The following is a 21748-nucleotide window of genomic DNA, read 5'->3' as shown; positions in this document are numbered from 1 at the left end:
CAGTTTATATGCAAAGAGCAGCTGTTCTGCCTCACTGAAAGTTGTTCCTTGCAGCAGCCTTGGCCTTTGAAGGATCTGATGACTGATAAACAAGACAACAGCAGAGATGACCTAGCTGGTCTACTGCTGGAGCAAAACTCAGCTACACATACAGCTATGGCATTTCTCTGTGTCAGAGCATCTTCTGAGGTGTTCACTAGGACTGTGTCTATACCATGTCCAGAGTTCATTGAAATCAGCCCTGATGAGAACAGCCCACAGTCATTCATAGTGTTTTAGCAGCACTGAGCACCTTCCCTGGGATATATGGGCTGGCACCACCACAAACAGTTGTTCTGTGAAACCTTTTCAAAAATAATTGCTGGAGCAGGCAAAATTTTGAGCTGATCAGGTTGGAAAACAGCTTAGGCAAGGGGATCATAAAGGTGGCAGAGAGCATGCACTCTCTGGACCGCTGCTAAGGGATTCATCTCAGGTTTAGTTTCCCGTCTGCATGCTAACTAGAGTGACACGGCATGGTGCTGCCAGTCATTGCCCTGCAATCTCTTCCAGAACCTTGTTGTCTTTGCAGAAAGAACTAACAACTCATTTGACTTCTCTGTTCTGAATTAATTTCTACCCCTTTCCATGGTGAAGCTCTATTCTCACGAATGGTGTCTACATAGTACTGCAATATAAGCAGCAAATCAGAAGTATCTATTTCTTTCCTTTATTTAATTGGAAGAATCTTTCAATGTAGTGAAGCATGAAAGTGCAAACATAAGTATGCTGGAGGTGCAGGGGCAGGGGAAAGAATTTGGTGTATTGTTTGCACTTAATATTTTTGCTCATCAGTGATAAAAATAAACTAGTTACAAACCTATCATCTTCAAGAGGTTTATATAAGCTGTCAGGAAGTGGATCAAATGCATCAACAGAAGATTTATTTGTCTTTAGAAGCAGATTCTTGCTTTGTAAATTATATCTCATGCCTTCTGGCTTTTATAAGCATCTGTTTCTGTCATGTAGGCCATTCAGGCATTTAGGAAGGTCCTCTCTTCTACTCTTAATCCGGATTTCCAGCTGCACAGAGAAAGTTCACTGAAGTCATAGGGATTTATTCTTCTTGTCTGAGGATGAAAGTCTCCACCAACATTCATGCAAAGCAAGACAGCAACATCTTTGGAAGGTAACACACATTTCAGGCTTCCATGGTGTACCAGTAAAGAAAGCGTTCACCATTATGGTTAGTGTTAACAGAGCAAGACATTCCCCATGGTCTCATCTTCCTTCTCTCTGCATGTTCACAGAAGAAAATCAGGCTGCCGCTTTCTGCTAAACTGCCATTTCCTTACATGGACCTATGCTGTGCCTTTTTGCTGAGCAGAAACAGGACTGGGCAATATTCTTTTTTTGTGATGACCCACAAACAGATAAAATCCAGTCTGTGCATTTAGTCCCAGAGTTAAGAGACACAGGGCATAGCACTGGAAGTATAAACGTTTTTGTTAATTTAAAATGCAAGATAGCAGTGGGGACCCTCCACAAAGGCAAAGGCACTGCCAATTTTAGCAGATTTTCAGGTGTCAAAATGTGCAATAGCTACATGAGACAAGACAAAAAGGTTGGTAGTAGAGTTGACATTTTAACCTTTTCAGCACCTGTCTCCCTTACAGACACAGTAAAAATATGTCTGTAATTACATTATCCATCTCATAGGAGCTTTCATGCATCTAATAAGAATTGCTGAGGGGAATCCAGCAAACTCATTTGATGGTTTTTTTTGGGATGTTTGTTCTCCATGAGATTTCTGATTGACACATAACAAGTTTTCTTTTTGTTTGTGAAAATACTGAGTTTCTGCTTGCCTAATTGAAGACAGGTGACAATACAGTGGGAACAACACTACTCACTGGTCATCTCTTCCCCAGGCAAAAGCCACCAAACATTTCCATCTCAAAAGGGAAAAATGCTAGGTTTTCCCCTTCATTCTTTTTGTCCCATGCTGAAGTCAGCAACACAGACTTTGTTCTCATGGCCCCATTCCCTCAACCACCTAAGATGTCTCCAAGGACAGACTTGAACCAGTGGAAGGGGAGTCTGTAACTGTGTTACTACTAGCATTGTACTTAAACCTGAGATAATGATATGGATGGTCACACCGTGTCCATGTCAGCAACCCTAAGAAAAGGGACTTGTGAATAACAAAGAAGAGAGGTCATTTAATCCATGGGAAACATCTGAGATAAAACCAGAGTTGCTGTGTTAAAGTTTCTGATGTGTCCACCCACCCTAATCCCCCATAAAGCATGCCCTGATACAACGGGATGAGTGAATTCTTTCTCTTCCCATCTTTCCTAGACAGACCTCTATCCTGAATAGAAATAACCCTGCTGAGGAAAAAAAGAGCTGAGTTTGAGCAGCAACTGAAAATTTCTTGCTCTCGACCAAGAAACACCATGGCTGGTTTTTTTGTAAGACTACCAAGGGCTGTTTCTCAGCTCTCTGCTAGTTTGAGCTGTGGACTGGGCCTGGAGGTGGGGTCAGCACAGTAGCAGCTGATGATGTGAGAGCACAGGAAGCAGTTTCTCCCTGCTCCAAAGGGAAGTACAAAAGATTTTACTTCTAAATATCTTAGACATTGTCAGCAGCCACTCCTCACAAGTGTCAGTGGTATCAGGGCAGACGGCTCCCTGTGTCACCTGAGCCAAAGCTCTCAGCAGCACAGGAACACGACACCCAACAGGCAGTGTCACCTCTCATAAAGCACCACAGATGGCTTGAGGCAGTTTTGCTGGAAGCCTAGAGTAGCTGACTTTTGGGAGAGAGGGCTAGCCCAGAAGCATGAACAGCAAAACTAGTTCACCAAGGGGTCTCACCTCACAACCTCACCCTGCCCCAATCCCTGCGGCTGCAAAGCTCAGTTTGGTGTGTATTGCTGCACAACCTGAACCAGGTCTGAAGCAGCACGAGGAAGTTTATCTACCCAGAGGTCTCACTGTAGCACAGGCCACACACACCTGTGCTGTGTTATGCAGAAGAATTTACTTACCCTTGCTAATGGTGGTAAGAGTCTGTGAATTGAAAGACAGTTATCAGTGCCACAATGATCACATCCTCTTAATTTCTAAAGAGGACAGTCAAGCCTTTGCTGACAGGCGTCCTAGCCTGTGGTTTCACCAGCTCTGCCGCAGAGCAGAATCTGGCTACTAAACCTGAAGGAATTCGGGTTTTGCCAATGCAGCTGGACCTGACTTTAATCCCCAAGCCCCAGTCTTTTCCTCCCCTCTCCCTCTGGTGATTTTGTGAGTAATTAAAATACTTTTTCTCCCAGAAAAAAGAATAAAAAATTTAATAAAATAAAAAAGAGACAAAGAACGGGGGAAATCTATCTTGATAAAATCTAGTGATTCTTTCGAGGTTTTCATATGAGGTTTTCTGAACATAAAGAGCCTGCACGCCAAACAGCCTTCCTGGACATCCTCATCTGGGGTCAGCAGAGATATTTATTCACTTTTTCATGAAAAATGTCATCTGTGCTGAAAGGTAGGGAGCTAGGAATTGCTGTAATATCTCATCCAATGCACAATTAATAGCAACTCTTTACCCTGACAGGCAAGATCAGAAAGTAAAATCACCTGGGTGGGCAAGATAAACCTCTGAAAATACCTGTACACTCAGGCATCCACAGCTTCAGTCTCCCTCCTACCAGCAATGTGAAGGTGCAGACCACAAAATTCTGCTCACTGAATTATTAGGAAAAAGCCATAGCTGCTCAATCTTCCCACTTTATTCCACCTAGAATAATAAAAAAATTATGATCAACCAAGAGCAAGCTGTCAAAATGTCAAAAACTGTGTGTGCCTGTGAACTGTGTTGAAAATTCTTCTTTTTCTTTCCCCAGATTTTTGCTAACAACCCACCAGCCCACTAAGTCATGGAAATTAAAGGGCTAATCTCAAACTTATGATCCTTCCCAGGTTTACAATGTTATCAGCTACTCACATACATAATTGTACATTTCTATTTGCTTACCAAGCTTAAAAGATCACTGCTGAAATAGAAACACATGAAAGAGGTAATTTTGTCAGCTGGAAGAAAACAGCCATCCATTTCTGCAGGGGTTCAAAACTGACTGCATGAGATTTCACATGTATCGTCCATTTTCAAAAGAATATTTCAGAAATTCACACAGAAAAATGTGCTGCAAAAGAAAGCTAAGAGTATAATTTTGGAAATCCCTCACTCTTTAATTAAAAACAAGACCAAACAAACAAACAAACAAACCCCCAAGCAAACACAAAAGAGAGAGAGGAAAAAAAAAAGATAAAGGCATTTAGTTCTCGGGAAGTGGTTTTTCCTTCTGGGTTTTACCTTTTATTACCCACACTGAAAATTTTCTGCAGTTTTTCAGCAAAATTTTCTGAAAATTTGGCAATAACTGTTCTCAAAGATGTGTATGTTGCCACAGTGAAGTGACTTCTGGCAGAACTGGCTGAGGTTGAATCTGCTTGTCTGAGATGTCTCTGGAGAGCACAAAAAGGAATAAAAATCCCTATACTTGTCCTGCGAGGTAAATGAGTGCTTCTCTAAATCTTAGTATCTTCAAGCCCCACAGACTGTCAATAACACTTACTTTCTAGTGTTATCTATAAAACTGCCCTCATCCACTGGCCAGCTACTGCAGGTTTGGGCCGTGGAATAGGAATTTGAGAAGCGAGGGGAGGTCTTCGTACAGCATTAACAAAAATCATGAACTAATTCTTATTCCCATGGACATTCAGTAACAGCGGTGGGCATATAATTTGGGCATGACTTAATCTCTTCTCCAACGCACAAGAAGCTGACAGCAGTGTTAGTACAGAGTGAACACTGGCTTTCATTCCCTATACACTTGCAACAGTAAATGTAACCTCTTCAGGGTTGTCACACACCATGTCAACCAAGTACAAGAGAGATATGACTGCTTTTTTGATTTGAAGCCATCCAGATTTCATGTTGACCTTTAATCACTCTCTTTTGCCAGGAGATCTGTAATGGAAGAACATGGCCTGTTTCCCTGGGTTTGTTTTTAGGACTCTTTGCCTACTCTGCTTGGAGTCAATAACTTAACAAGGGAAGTTTTCACATGACTCATTCTGTCTCCTGGATGATCTAACAGATTATAAATATGAAGAAGATTTATGGGGAAATACATTGGGGAGGTTGTGTCTGGATGTTTTTATCATTAAAAAATATCATCACCTTGTGTTGCTTCTGTCCAACAAGGCAGACTTTTATATGTAAATCTTTCCCTAAGCATGCTAATAAGGTACATAAAACTGCCTCTTTTTTTCTGAGCACAGAGACTCCACGGAGCATTCCCTGTTTCAGCAGGACTGCTGTAAGTTATGAGCACCCTGGAGGGTGCTCTGATGTACCCAAAGCGGCCCTCATCTTTATGGAGTGTGCACCTCTTCCTTCCTTACTACATACTAAGCTCACTTTCAAGTTCTTCCAACTAAAAGAAAAGGCAGAAAGTTTGGAGGCACTTACATATTTTTGAGTTAAGACTTCTTGTTTAAAAAATGAAATTCATGTATTTTGCTGACTTTTTTAGTGTCACAAATGCCCTAGTAGTACCATGAGAAGCCTAAGTTTGTCTTCTACTAGGGGACACACCTTAAGTGCTTTGTGCAAAATGTCATGACAGTTGATTACTGGGTGAGGAGGGACGTGCATCCTCACAGGATTTGGGATGTCAGCCTACATTTCTAGTGCTCTTGGAGCAGCACAGAGGCTTAGTAGGCATCAGTGAGTTCCTAACACAGAGACAGGGACAAGCTACCATAGGAGAGTCTGGAGATCTGTATGTTTAGGTCTCTGATTTTATGACAATTTCTGTAGGGCACACTAACTCCTCTTCAAAGATTGGTTTTCCCAACACAAGAACTGAGGAAGGCTTACTTGCATGTACATACTCAACCCTGCCAGAGGACAGGCTTTTCTTCTGTGAGAGAATATCCAGAGAGCTAGACATCCGGTCTTCATGCCCATCATCACTACCAGATTCCAGTGCTGTTCAGCCTTGATGGGATCTGGCCACAGAGCCCTGTGGAGCTTTGGACCGCCATAGTGATCCACACAGATTGGTTAATCTTATTTTAAGTCTGTCTGTAAGGGCTGTGGACACACTCAAGCTCCTCTCATCAGATGGCCAAACTAACCCATCAGGAAGGTACTATGGGCATGTAGGGGCAAATGCACTGGATGGGGCAGCAAGACTCACTTCTTGGCTCTGATGATATAACTTCCCTGTGCCTGTGTCATTCCCCAGTAGGAGTGTACTCGCATGGCTTGAGGAGTACATAACTATTCAGCTCTGCCTTCTTCCAGTCCAAGAGGACTTGATATCCAAACTACCAACCAGCCTGTCCTCACAAGGGTTAGGGCTGGTTATCCTCTTTAATGGACAGTCAACGAGCGACCAGTTACCTATGGCTTCCTCAGACAAGCCTTCCTCAGACTGTAAGAGTTTCAGGACATTGAACTGCACCCTGTTATATGCACACAAACAGCACAAGGGTCTCAGCTGGAGTAGCCAAGGAAAGAAGTAGAAGGAATAGCACAACAGTTTTCTTCATGAATTGATAATGCCTCCTTAAAGTTCCTTAGACAAGAAGGCTGAGCAGCCTAAGTTAGAGAGATCAAGTACCTCACCGGTGTTTCATACATCCAGAAGTGCACTGCATATCCTAGCCACTATCAAGTGATTAAGATAGTTAATATCCCCAATATTTCAAAGGGACAGTATTGTCCCTTTCAGATCTGTAGCAGATATTTGGGTCTTCTTGCAGGTTGGTTTGCTATTGACAGAGAAAAGGGGTATACAGGTTCTGAGTATTTTCTCAGTGTAGTTAAGGAAACCTGGTTCTGGAACAGATGACATCATAAATGACACCCAGATAGCCCCATTTCTAGAAATACCCATCTGCTGACTCTCCCTTTAAACAGTAGAAGTGACAACTTTAAAAATATATTTTACTACCTTTTTCCAGGCTTTTTTGGGGGTGGGGTGAGAGGTGAAGTGGGGGTGGGGGTGCTTATAAGACAAGGTATTATTAGGCAAATTCTCAGGTAAGCCTCAGATTCAGTGCTGTCTCTGAGAACCCTGGAAGGGGAATTTGAACACTATTGACAACAATAACAGGGTTATTGTTTTCTCTTAAGGCTCATGCAGTTCTATTAATACACAAAGAAATTCCATATCCACACAAAGTACAATATGTTATAGCCCTCAGGATTATAGCACAGAGCTAGATAACATGACTCAACAATATCACAGGAGCTCTAAAACCATAAGGCAAATAAAATGAGCCCCACATCTGCTAAAGTCACAAGCCATAAGCCAGTCTTGTGATTTCATGGACAATGACAAAATTTTGTATATTACAGCTTAGCCATGCTTCCAGCTGACTTTCAAAGACATGGATAAACGCTTCCCAGAATCATAGCTGAGAAGAGCATAATTGCAGTGACTACTGCTTGAGTATGAAAGATGTCAAGAAATGTAAAAAGATTTTCCAGATAAGAACTGTCAGAGTCTGCAAATGACAGGGCAACTCCAAACCCATCATTTCTAGGACAAAATAAAGTCTGTGAATTACTAAGTTCTCCTACAGCTGAAATACTCAAAAGAAGAAAAATCGAATGAGAAGCACAGTCTGCTCTAAATGGATGAATAAATGAAAAGCTTTGCAGGAACGTCTGTTTTAAAAGAGCAAGTGCAAGTCATGACAGTCATGAGCAGAACTGGATTATGCTTTCAACCTGTTTATGAAACAAGAACACCTCATATGATATGAAAAGACCTCTTCTTTTCAGAGGTATGAGCTGTTTCTAGAGAAGAACGGAATGAACAATACGAAACATTACCAAACAGTGGTATAGGAGCCCAAGTTGCTTTTCTTAAGAGGGACGAATTCAGAGGTATTACTGTGCTTTGTCATGATCACTCAGGACTGCAGTCTCACAGATTCATGTGCACCCAGTATTTGGACAGCTGGCCACTGCTGAAGACAAACCAAAGGAAACTGGGTTACACACCGATAGCAGCCCTCAGAGCCTAGTTGAGTGCTGGAGCACACTGTGCTCCAGGTAGAACATTCAAAACTGAGGGTATGCTGGCAAGTGCTTTAATCCTGTTGGGATTTCGGAAGAGTCCAACTGGAATGTCAGATGTCTACTTCAGCACCTGAGGAACAGATTTGAGCTTCAGACAGTCAGCTTCTGAGGCATTCAGTTGTGTCCAGGTTTTGTTCTGTTTATGCTCCCTGCAGTTTTTCAAAGCCTCCTTCAAAGGACAGGCAGGGAAGGATGTCCTGCAGCACCAGGGGAGGAGGTGTCACTGCTTGGCAGTTCTCACTGGGCCTGGTGTTCCCTGGTGCAAGTCCTGGCTTTTTCCTTTCACCTGCACTATCCCTCCTATCCCCTTAACTTGTGTTTTATCTTCCAGAAGACCTTCTGGTTTTTCTCAACACCTTTGTCTTGTTTTCCTCTTATGGCTTTTCTCCCTTTAGTTAGTTACCACAGGCAGACCACTCTTGCCCTCTCCCAGCTTCCAGGGAAAAGGCCCTGCTTCTCAGCCTATGCACATCACCGGAGTGCTACTGGTTGAGTCAGAGAGCCACGTTTAAGCTAATGAGCCACCCACACTTCTTTCACAAACTTTTTCTAAGATTGCATTTATTGACATAAGCAAGGGCATTGTAGTGTGAATATTGAGACAAATGATAAGACAGGGGAGACAAGGGGAAAGGCCTTTATCAGTGGGTCAGAGTAGCCATGTTGCTAATTTAAATGGTTTTGGTGAGAAAACATTTATTTTGGAGGGGATAATTTTTTTGTAATAAATGACATTTTTCCTTTTCCTTCAAAATTTCATTTTCTTCAACATCCAAAAATGTCACTCAGCTTTTTAGGAGTTGTTGGCATACAATGCAAAACTCTGTAATGAGTTAGTTTCGTTAAAAGTCACAGACGAGACTAAACAGAACTAAATTCCTTAGGTAGTCTTAAAAAAAAAAAAAACTATGCATAATGCCAACTAAAAACACCTCTAACATTCAATAACCTTAGAAATATTTTGCTAAATTCTAACCAAAAATGGAGATGGCAATGTATTGAACACTGGAGTAGACAAAAATGTGTTTGCAACTACAAAATTAAAGGGAGCCAGCATGTTTCAGAATGTTTTAATAATAAATATATCTCTGTTCCTGGTGTAAGTGAGCTTTCTCAGAGAAATTTAGTTCAAGGTAAAATGGCCTAAGAGAGAATCACAAAACAGAAGAACAAAACAAATCAGTGAAACTTTCCAACCTGCAGAAGGAAACTGCAGTGATAAAGCTATTTATTAAAAGGAAATTAAAGTGATCAAAAGAGAACATAACTGACAGCAATTCACCATATAAATTACCATATCCATTCATCTGCAGTTTCAAATAAATGCTTGTTCTTTATTTCTCTGTTAAGCAGTAAGGTGTCACAAATGATAGACAGTCCCACCAGGTATTGATACCAAGTGCCAGACTTCAGGAGGAGGTTGCACCTTATCATACAAACAGTCAAAGTCAGTTCTTTGGAAAGTTTTTCAGGGCAAGGCACAGGCAAAATATTAAAGAAGAGAGAGGTTTTTACAGAATTGAAGACTACCTCTTTTAATCCAGCGTAGCATGGATTTCACTAGAGCTTTCAATAGAGCAACAAAAGCAATTTTGACCTTATCTTTGACTGAATCCTTGGAAGACAGCTAAAGAAATGAATGTGAGCCAGCAGAGAGAAATGTATGCATTTTCTAAATTCCCAGTCACATAAAAGACAGTGAAAAGCCAATTAAATAAAAGACACTCAGTTATATCAGATGTGGAGTTAAGAGATAAGTCTAAAGTGAACATACATGAAAAACAATAAAAAGAAAGTTTATGGCTATGAAATACTGTTTACAACCTCTACAAGCAGCTTTCTGTTTGCAGACCTTAACAAGCAGTTCTGAATAGACCCAGCTCATGAATTGTAACTATCCTTCCTAAGCAATGATTGTACATAGTAAAAGAAGGTCTTGAATTTCACTTTTTCTGCAGCATCAAGGCACAAGTTTCCTGCAGATTTCAGGGTGCAAAAGCCAACCATGCTATAGAGAAATCAACCCACCTCAATCTATTGAAGCAAAAATCCTCCATGAATATATGACTCATTAAATAGTGAGAGACTGAAATCAAATGGCAGTGTCTCTCATTATTATCACTCAGTTTCCAGCAGAAAAATTGCATAAAATAGGCCTAACGAGGACCTAGTTGACAGCAAAGTAGAAAAATATGAAGCAACAGAAATTAATGAGGAAGCAGGATGGGAAGCAAAAAGGGTAGAGCTGCCCTTGGTCAGCACAGGTTGATCAACATCTCCTCTCACTGACTGAGCTCATAATCCTCATTACCATGAGGGCAGTGAATCTATTTGCTGCACACTGTGGCCTTTATGCTGAATAATGCGACCCTATTTCTGTCAGTTCCAAAGGCTCACCAGAGACTATATTTGTCTATAATATTGGGGTTTCAGTTTAGATGTCACTTTTCTCACTCTAAGCATCACAGATCTGTTGGGTCATGGAGCTGCTAGAGTCTGACTCCCACAAAATTCACTTGTACATTTCTGGATGAAATTGAAGCCATCTCAGCAAATTTGGAAGTGACATACAAATCATTAAGCAAGCTTGTGTGCGTGTCTTTCCTTCAGAGCATACACTTGTGTGCAGCTTTTGTCCTTAAACAATTCTCAGTTCAGTTAGACAGAGGAAATTTTATCCTATAGTTCTTTATCAGCTTACTTTCCCTAAGTGAAAGGCATTCCAGAGACAGGATGCTAGATCAATAAGCAGACTTCTGTGTCTCACTAGGTCTTTCTTCCCATTGTGATATGGACCCAAAGCTACAGTTGAAGTTTCTCACTTATGACCGAATTTCCTCCAAGGAACTGCACGTGTTGCTTCTGTCTGTGTATAGGCCACCTGCAAAGAATTCTTGAGTAGCACTGCACTGTCTGCCAGAGACTGTTATCCCTGTCTTTCCCATGAGATGCAGTCAATTTCTTCTTTAAGACTCAGCTTTAGACTCTGCCAGTACTCTGCCAAGCAGGAAGAGAAAACAATAGGGATCAGACCCTAATTCAACTGCATTGCTCATGATGATAACTGGCTGCTCATGGTCTGGATGAGCATATGATCTGCTGGATCAAGCACTGTCTAGATGGACAGTCCCAAAGAGTCGTGGTCAATGGAGTTAAATCCATCTGGTGGCCGGTCATGAGTGGTGTTCCTCAGGACTCGGTGTTGGGACCATTTCTGTTTAACATCTTTATTGATGATCTTGATAAGGACATAGAGTGTATCATCAGTAAGTTTGCAGATGACACCAAGTTAAGTGGGCGTGTTGATCTGCATGAGGGTAGGGAGGCTCTACAGAGAGACTTGGATGGATCGGATCGATGGGCCAACGCTAACGGTATGAGCTTCAACAAAGCCAAGTGCCAGGTCCTGCACTTGGGCCACGACAACCCCATGCATTGCTACAGGCCTGGGGAAGCGTGGCTGGAGAGCTGCCTGGCAGAAAAGGACCTGGGGGTTCTAATTGACAAGCGGCTGAACATGAACCAGCAGTGTGCCCAGGTGGCCAAGAAAGCCAACGGCATCCTGGCTTGCAATAGAAATAGTGTGACCAGCAGAAGTAGGGAGGTGATTGTCCCCCTGTACTCAGCACTGGTGAGGCCACCCCTTGAGTATTGTGTCCAGTTTTGGGCACCTCAATATGAGAGAGATATCGAGGTGCTGGAGCGAGTGTAGAGGAGGGCAACGAAGCTGGTGAAGGGCCTGGAGAATAAATCTGATGAGGAGCAATGGAAGGATCTGGGACTGTTTAGTTTGAGGAAGAGGAGGTTGAGGGGAGACCTCGTCACTCTCTACAACTACTGGAAAGGCCATTGTAGAGAGGTTGGTGCTGGTCTCTTCTCACAGGTAATTAGCGATAGAACAAGAGGGAATGGCTTCAAGCTGCAACAGGGTAGGTTTAGGCTGGACGTTAGGAAAAAATTCTTCACAGACAGAGCGGTCAGACACTGGAATAGGCTGCCCAGGGCGGTGGTGGAGTCACCATCCCTGTATGTGTTTGTTGTTTAGATGTGGTGTTAGGGGATATGGTGTAAGGGAGAACTTTGTAGAGTGGGGTTGGTGGTTGGACTCGATGATCCCAAGGGCTTTTTCCAACCTAAATTATTCTATGATTCTATGATGTGGTACTGCCATAGGTCTAAGTGGAACGGTATTATGTTGGAGATACGTCCCACAAATGTGAATGAAAATGTTTGCTCTGTCTTGTACAACAGAGTAAATCAGAACCTAAGAACATGTATCTGATCCATAAGCTTCTGAACCTAAGCTTTGTCTAAGAAGATATAGACCAAGTAAAATCCACACCAGCTGTTTTGCTGGGCTGTGAACTGTGCTGGAGGCCTAGCAACGCCATCCAGAAGAAGCTGGAGAAAACTGGTATAAGGGCACTGAACTGTGCAGACACACTGGTATGGAAAGTATTTTTATCATCGTATCTAGTCTTGCATGGGCAGGGAGAGTCTGGAAGGAAGGAAAGGGTCATCTAAGAGAAGATTACTTTGAATGGTATGTGGGCTGGCTGAAGTCCCACTGACAAATGCAGCAGGGCATGGGACTTGCCAGGCAAGCTGCAGAGGCATTAAATTATTGCAGACATAGAAACAGACAGCCACCAGGTAGCTGAAAAGTGAGCAGAACTGTAGCCTGTAGGAAAGAAAATGCTGTGAGATTGACAAAGATCCATGGGTGCCTTCAGTTGGTCACTTCTGCCCTGAGGGAGGAAAGACCTTTGGAGAATGGTGGGCACATGGGGGGACAAAGGGATGACAAACATTATCCCATGCTTCATCATGCACTCCATCCCACAGCTGAGGTCCCAGTCCCAGTCAGTTCTACCTTACAACAACCATGGGATGTTCTGAAATTGTGTCTAAATGTCAGGCCCTGAGGAGTCCAACACCGTTGCTAGTAGGTTTCATGTTCCTGTCTCAGATACTTTAGATGTGGGTACTCCTTTGCTTGCACATTTTAGCCTGCCTCAATTTATCATAAAAGCAGGTACAGGTTGCATCTTTTTGAATGCACTCTGTCCCCATCTGGCTGACTAACTCTCCACATCTCAGCTTTCTGGTCTGCCTTTGCCTTTGACCTCTCTCATGTCAAAGAAGAACTTGGTCAAGAAACGATGACAGAGCTGATGTCTCACTAGATGTGTTCATTTGCACAGGGTGTACTGTGATTACAGTGACATGGAAGCAGTGTCATATGCTTTATGAATCCTGTACTTTTGTGTTTGAACCACAGCAAGGTGGATAAACAGAAGACATCTTGAACAACCTCTTGCTTACCAACACATACTTCTAATTAAGATGTTCAGTCATCCTGGGATGAAATTATTCCACTGGAACATGACCAGCAAAGCATACAGAGTATAATGGAGATTTTAAATCAGGGGAAAAAGGAAGAAGGGACAGCATTACAAAGACTGTGAGGTCTTCTCCAGCTTCATAGGGAAATAGCTCAATTCTGAAACTGGAATAATATTATGGAAGTCAAACAAAAGGGAAGAAAATCAACACTTCCAGTGCGGACAATGGGGTATGCAAAAACATCAAAGTGTTTAGGAAACACTGGTCACACTCAGCCCAACTGTCCAGAAGCTTCTAGAAGATTTCCTACCTCAGTGCTGAGAATTTGACTACATTTCAGGTGAAATTCAAATATTCTCTGGTGTGAGCATAAGCATGCAACTGCCTTCTGCTGAGGATGTTGAGAGGTAAGAAGACAGCTTCTTCTGACTTCTTAGCACTATGCTACCATCTGTATAACGAGAAGACCACACTTGCAGCCTGGATGTGTGCAGGGAACAGGAGGGGGAATTAAAATGGGAGTGGGCAGAAGAAGAGCCACACAGGTGTTATGGAGGTTATTTTGCAGCACATCTGCGCTGATGCAACTCTCTGCCTCTCTGTGCCAAAGAGTCCTCACTTACTACAAAGCCACATAGCAGAGAGGAGACTTGATCTCTCCTGCTGGAGAAAAGAACCATTAAAGGCTTGGCTGTAGCCACGGAAGACATGAGTCAACAGCCATTTGACACAACTGCAAATAGGAGAGAAATCTAGAAGACAGCCACTGTCCACAGGTGTTCCAGCAGTGAAAAATATAACCAATGGCGTTAGGGCCTTCAGAAGTCAGAAGCCTGGGATGGCAGGAAGGAACAGGGGAGGCCCAGTAGTAAACTTTGCAGAGAGGAGAGGGTTCTAGCCACAATATGCTCTTGAAAGCGAATTTTCTTTACTTCAGAGTGAAGAAAATCAAGACATAAAAGAAGTTAACAGGCCACTGGACACATATGACGGGTCAAGGATAAATCTTCTAATGGTCAGGGAAAAACCTGAAATATGTTCATCCCTTAGCCGTTTGAAGTATGGTAGAAACCAAGGTGATGGACTTCCAAATCCTCTGTGCTTGGCTCAATCTTGAACCATTCCACAGAAGAGAATCAAGCACATCAGCAGTGACCCCAGCTCACGTCACTGTTTTTGGGTTTTGAGAGTAATTGTCCCTGTGTAAGTGATGCTTCTTCAAAACGTAAACCTTCTGAGGAGTTGTGAATGGACCTTACGTGTTAGGAGACTGACTGCAATTGGTGTGAGAAAGATTTTTCTTTTTTACGTGAACAAAATGCTCTGCTGCAGTAACAGGCCACTCTCCTGCAAAAGATCAGGCACAGAGGGATTACCATACATCACTGAAGTGTGCTGCATCAGGGTACTAGGCAGCACTGTGTGCTCTAGGATGTGCCTCCCTTAGTGCAGCAGCATGACTTATCCCATCATAAGAAGACCATCATTAAAATTTCACACAGTCGCACACCATGAGAATCATCAGGAAATCATCAAACCATCCTATGCGTACGGTAAAGGGACAGTCTTGCTCCCCAGAAAAGTCATATAACTGCTCTTTGATATCTCCTTTTGCTACTTGTGAGTCTTTTCTTGCTCCTCTCTGCTTAGTCCTCAGTTCTTACCTCTTATCAGGACTTCTTTATACCAGGGATAGCTTGAACCTCCATCACTTATGATCTTATATCTTAGTGGACTCAACTGAAAAATCTTACTCCAGTGTATTACTTACCTTGAACTCTAATTCATACTCTCAGTACAGGGCAGAACTTGACATTTTAATTTATAGTTGCTTATATCTATAAATGGCACCATGCATTATGATTGTGTTATTGCTTCATGTAACTCCTTCCTGCCTAATGATCTTTGGTCTGTTTATGCAGGGAGCAACAAGAGACCACATTCTGTCAAAAACATTTAATAAGATCACGAGATTGAAAGTGTACTTCCCCACATATTTTCATTTCATAAACATGTGTCGTGGTTTCAGTTAGAATAAGAGTTAACTTTCTTACTAGCAGCTGGTATAGTGTTATGTTTTGGATTTGGGGTGGAAACATCCTGTCCTTCAGATGGCTGAAGACCGGGCTGATGATGGAAATCAGCGAATTAATTTCTTGTTTTGCTTTGCTTTCACGCATGGCTTTTGCTCTGCCTGTTAAACTGTCTTTCTCTCAACCCACAAGTTTTTCCTCACATTTACTCTTCTGATACTCTCCCCCATATGAACTGGGGGAGTGAGTGAGCAGCTGAGTGGTTCTAGCTGCTGGCTGGGGTTAAATCACAACAGTCTTTTTTGGCACCCAACGTGGGGCTCAAAGAGTGTGAGATAATGACAGATTTGATTGGAATGTGCAAGATCAAATTTATAGCTGTTATTTCTGTTTAGGTATTAATTGGCAAGCTCTTGTTTGTGCCATAGGGTTTGCTTGCCTTACTGTAAATTAGATTCTTGTGCTCATTAGTGGTGCTCGCTAGTGCTTCTTGCTTTTGCTCCTTGCTGTACTGTGCCTAGGAACATTTTGATAACAGCAATGGCAATGCCCCTGGGCTGGCAGATGGCCAGGGCATCACTGCTTTTTGTTTCCTGTGCTGCCAACAGGAACTCCGGGCTGGAACTCTTGCGTGAACTTGAATTGAAACAACTCTGCAGACACTAAGGTCAGTGAGGAAGGAGGGTGAGGAGGTACTTTAGGTGCTGGATGAGATTCCCCTGCAGCCTGAGGTGATGACCATGGTGAAGTAGGCTATCTCTCTGCAGTTCATGAAGGTTAACTGTGGATGTCCAAAGGACTGGCTACAGCCTGTGGAAGGGAACAATGCTGGAGCAGTTTGTGAAGAACTGAAGCCCATGGGAAGGACTCATGGTGGAGAAGATCATGGACAACTGTCTCCTGTGGGTGGGACCCCATGCTGGACCAGGGGAAGAGTGTGAGGATTCCTCCCTCTGAGGAGTAAGGAGCAGCAGAAACATGTGATGAACTGACCGCAACTCCCATTCCCTGACCCTTTTGCCACTCAGGGTGGGGGGAGGCAGAGAAATCAGGACTAAAATTAAACCCGGGATTTGAGTCGCATGTTATGGGAATTTCTATAGCAGAAATCCCTTGTTGCTAGCCAGACTAGGAGCACGGGGAGGAGTTCATTGTAATGTTAAATCCTATAATTTGGCCGAAAGGGGCCAGGGGTTGAGATTGTTATGGATATACCTTTGAATTGTTGTAACCCATGATTTGAGTTGCATGTTTTAGGAATTGCTATACCACAGACCACCTGAACAAATGAAGGACAGGTCTCAAAAGCAGGCTTCTGTTCACTGCTTAAAAGAAGCAGTGAAACTGCAGCAGTGACCCCACCTGAGCTGTCTTTGCAGTCCAAAGTCATGGACTAAATGAATTAAATGGACAGTTTGTGGACATTTATGGACATTTAAGGACATTTTACAGACATTCCATGGGGGTGATCTGTGGACTAAGGGAACAATATCTGTGTATTCTATCAAAGGATGGGAAGGTGGGTGGTGGTTAATGAAGTTGTATTGGATAGTGTGGGACCTAAGCGTGATGTAAATGGTATAGAATAAGGGGTGGAAAATGTTGTGGTTTCAGTTGGGATAGAGTTAACTTTCTTACTAGCAGCTGGTACAGTGCTATGTTTTGGATTTGGGATGGGAACAGTATGACAGTACACTTAAGGTTTTCGATTGTTGCTAAGCAATCAAGGCTTTTTCTGCTCCTCATACTGCCCTGACAGCAAGTAGCTGGAAGTGCACAAGAAGCTGGTAGGAGACACAGCGAGCACAGCTGACCACAGCTGACCAAAGAAATATGCCATGTCATACGATGTCCTGCCCGGTATATAAAGCTGGGGGAAGAAGAAGGAAGGCAGGAACGTTTGGAGTGATGGTGTTTGCCTTCCCAGGTAACCATTATGTGTGATGGAGCCCTGCTTTTCTGGAGATGCCTGACTGCTGATGGGAAGTAGTGAATGAATTTCTTGTTTTGATTTGCTTGTGCACACGGCTTTTGCTCTACTTATTAAACTGCCTTCATCTCAACTCATGAGTTTTTCCTCACTTTTACTCTTCCAATTCTCTCCCCTATATGAACCAGATGAAAGAGTGAGCAGCTCTGTGGTTCTAGCTGCTGGCTGGGGTTAAACCATGACACAGTACTTCTGCAATAGCATGCAGAAAAATAAAAAGAAAAATAATTTGGAAACATCCTGTCCTTTATAGGGTATGTATTTCCTTCTCAAATCATGATCTGGCACCCAAAAGAGAGATTTTGCTCTGTGCCCTGCCAATAGCTGAATCACAGTCTGTTGGCAAACATTAGCGGCTTCTGATTCAATACAAGAATAATATTCCTCACCACTCAGCAGAATAAAATTTGCCTCCTGGAAGGCGTTCATCAGCTGCACAACTTTAAGAAATATCAAGCATTAGTTAAAAGATAAGAAGTATGCCATGCATATCCTTAGAATACACAGCATATGATAAGATTGGTGAACGTTAACAGACTGAGTAATTGCCTCTCCCATTTCACTCTTAAGAATCCTGTGAAACTCCCTTAGTTGCATGCTTGAGTTTCTGCTATAAGGTCTAGGTAAAAGTTAATGGAGGTGAGAGATAGAACAAGAAAAAATCAGTGTTGGATCCTACTTCAGTCAAACTCACACATGTAAAGAATCCCAGGTGACTCCAATGGGAGCCTACCTTGTAAGCTCAACATGGTTAGTTTGGCCTGAGTGTTCTGCAATTGGCTTTGAGTGACAGGAAGCATAGGAGGCAACTTGAAGAGTCCAAACTAAGTGCAGCTCCTCTTTGGGTCATGTCCAATAAATCTAGACAAGAACTAAATTGTCTCAGGGTTTGTTATTAGATTTGCATGGCCAGACTGAACAGAAAAGTCCTGGAGAATTTTCCTGACATACAAACTTAAAACCAGTTGAAAACCTTTCTCGACATCATACTAGCTCGGTATTCTAAAGTTTTGTGGTATCCTGGAAGTATTCTTTGTTGTCTGGCAGGGGGCTACATCTCGTTCATAGTTTTTCCTGCAGCAGAGATGTTAATAACCTTTTATTCCTGGGCAGTTTCCTGTGGTAGGATGTTTCACCTTACATAAGCTTAAATATCTAGAGAGCAGATGATTGTGTGAATTAGACTTACTTTACGTTCAACCTAAAGTCATAGGCAGTAGCAAAGTAGGTCAGATGAGCCGTGTCCCAGAAAGAAATGCTGACTTCCCTCTTGCACTGCTTTGGAATTCTGCTATTAGAAATTATGGAAATATGATAATTCCCCAGGAGGCAGCTTGAAAAGTGGTTAGAATCAGAGGTTAACAGTTTGAAGAACAAGGTAGGACAATTGTATGGACGTGCTATAATGACAATTCTTACCCAAGAAGCCCCACTCGCTGCAGGCAAGCACATGTCCACTTGCCCCAGAGGTTCTTCCCCTTTTCCAGTCATGGAATCTGCTCCACTTCTTTTTGCCCTGAGTGCCATAATTCTGTAAAACATCATACCCCAAGTGCTCACAGGCTGCCTTGTGACTGGCACACACCAAATATGCAAGGATCTACCTGTTTCAGCCACAATTTTATGGCAAGTAGCCACCATTTTGTTAACTGTCATGCCCCAGATGTTTCCATACTGGTCTGCGATTAGCTGTTTCTTGACTCCATCGTACTTATATATAGCACACATTGATAGACACACACATAATCAGAAATTAAACATACATGTATATATTCATAAGAGTATAGCTATGAAAGGTAGAAAATACTCTTTAATAAAAGCTAAGGAAATTAATAACTAAAGTTTAAGTGTGAATAGAAAGCAATTACAGAATAGACAGGTTCTGTCCCCATGCTGCTTTACAAGGCACCTGAACAAGCCTAACAGGTCTAGGGTGGGGGGAGGACGGGAAGGCAGGGGGCATTACAAGAGTGGGAGACACAAACAAGGCACAACATGACTGAGTGCTATGAACCCATACCCAGAGGCCAATCAAGTGGTCCCCTGTGCAAGTCCTGCACTATGCATAGAAGAAACCAGTCCTGTGAGCTGAACCAAGAGGCCCCTGCACCTGGTCACAGCCCAGCTGGATGACCATACAGTAGGACTTGTGCAGATTTTGGGGCTTGCACAGTGGAAAATGAACATGGAAAACCAGAAAAAAATGCCAACTTCAAAAGAATGTGTCTATGGGGACTACAATAAAAAGCCCCTCAAGTTTTTCTAACGCAGGCCACACAGGCTGGAAGAACTGGGCCCAAGAACTGGAAAGTGAAATTTTCAGTATGTTTCAGACAGACAGGGCAATTGGTGATTGTGAGCTCCCTTTTCCCACAGCTGGGGGGGGAGCGTCTTGAAGCTACCTGTAAGTAGCTACACAGTGCAGGCTTGTGGTAAATTTGCTTCCTTATCCTTAAGTCAATGACCTTAGAGAAACTTTCAAAAAGCTCCAGCTGACTGATTGAGAAGGCAGAAGTCAAAAGTGTGCTATGACCTACTCACATTCCTGTCCAGGGCCTGGCACACATAGATGGGACAAAGACATTTTGAGCAAAAAGGCCGGGTAAGTTTAGCAACCAACTCCCTCATACACTGTTAAAAAAATTTATCTGCAGATGAGTTCGATTGGTTGTCAGGTGTTGCATTTCTTACATGGGTGTAGTAGCAGCAGGTCACTAGACATGCCTGCATCATTGCTTCTGTTAAAAAACATTTACAGTGTTCCTGGGAAGGTGGGAAACTTGGGAGATATAAATTGTCACTCTGAACAGAAGGCAAGTGGCAACCTGGCTTTCAAACCAGGCCACTTTTAGTTTACACAAGGTGGCAAGAAACCACTTTAAAAGATCAGGTGATTGTGGCTGTGGTGGATGTGCAATGGCGGGCAGACTTGGTGGATATGCAGTGATTTTCCACATATGACAGTGGTGTTACGTACATCTTAACAGTGACAGACATATTAATCAAGCATGCCTGAACCATCAGTTCAAAAGATAAAACAAGCTCTGAAACAGCCCAGGCTTTAAAAACAATTTTTAGCAGATGGCCAGACACCTCAGAAATTACAGACAGACCACAGAAAAGAATTTTTAAATCAAGTTTTCAACGGTCTGTTATATGATGTTCACCACTTTCTTACTAGTAATGAAGTAAATGCAGCAGTCGTAGAGCATTTTAACATGACACTCAGAACCAAGATGTGTAATTAATTTTACCATGTGCAATAGTTTTTGCTACACTGATGTGTTATCAGAGTTTATGAAGAGCTAGAACCGACATTTCCACAAACCACTCAGAGCCAAGTCTGTGGGCATGAACCCTTTCAACTCATTGGAAAGAGTGCTCCAACAAATGCCACCAGAAACAGCATGGTGGACTCTGTGTATCCAGTGGGAGGGGACTTCCCGTGGTAAGATCATTAAGACATGAACATGGAAAGGTAGAAGCTGCTGCCAGCCAGTCCCAGGGCAGTTTGTGAACACTTGGGGAATAACATTTGGCAAAATGGCTTCCCCTCGGGGCAAACCAAGGTGCAGCAAACAGACCATGTGCCCAGAAGAGGGGCAGGACTTCCAGGCGCATGTGTCTGCCTGCAGGGAGCACAGCTTCTGCCCAAAGCTGGGGGCAGGGCACCTCACAGGTTTCATTGGGGTAAGAATTGTCCAGGTAGGGCTTTGGGAGATGTTAGAAGGTCTGCAAGTATCAGGAAAGAGAAATTTTGACAAGTGCAAGGATTGCAGGAAAGAGTATGACCTGCAGCTACTCAGGCTGTTCCAGAAAGCCTTGTATTGACGCATGCAGATGTTTCATTAATACTGGGTCCGTGATGAAGCTGCATTGCATAGGAGGATACCGGGTGGTTTGAAGGCAACACTGAGGAGGCAGAACACGATGTCACCAGGCTGTCTGCAAGGTCTGGGGTAGCAAAGCAACTCCTACTACCAGGGCAAAGCAAGAGCATTGACAGAGGTGCAGAATGCAAAAGGATAATTTATTTCTCAATGCCAAGGCATGCAAGCCCATCTATCAAAAAAATATCGTTCAAGGAGCAGCTTAGAGCATTCTAGCTGATTGCTAGCATGGATCAGGGTCAACAACCCACCTTCAAGCAAGTTATCAGACAGTACCTGTATATCATAAGCCAACCCATAGCAACTTCAATGAGACTGAAATGTCTATTTTTACCACACACACTGTA

This window comes from Rissa tridactyla, chromosome Z, assembly GCF_028500815.1.
Source record: "Rissa tridactyla isolate bRisTri1 chromosome Z, bRisTri1.patW.cur.20221130, whole genome shotgun sequence".
NCBI lineage: Eukaryota > Metazoa > Chordata > Aves > Charadriiformes > Laridae > Rissa > Rissa tridactyla.
This window is presented reverse-complemented; position numbering follows the sequence as displayed.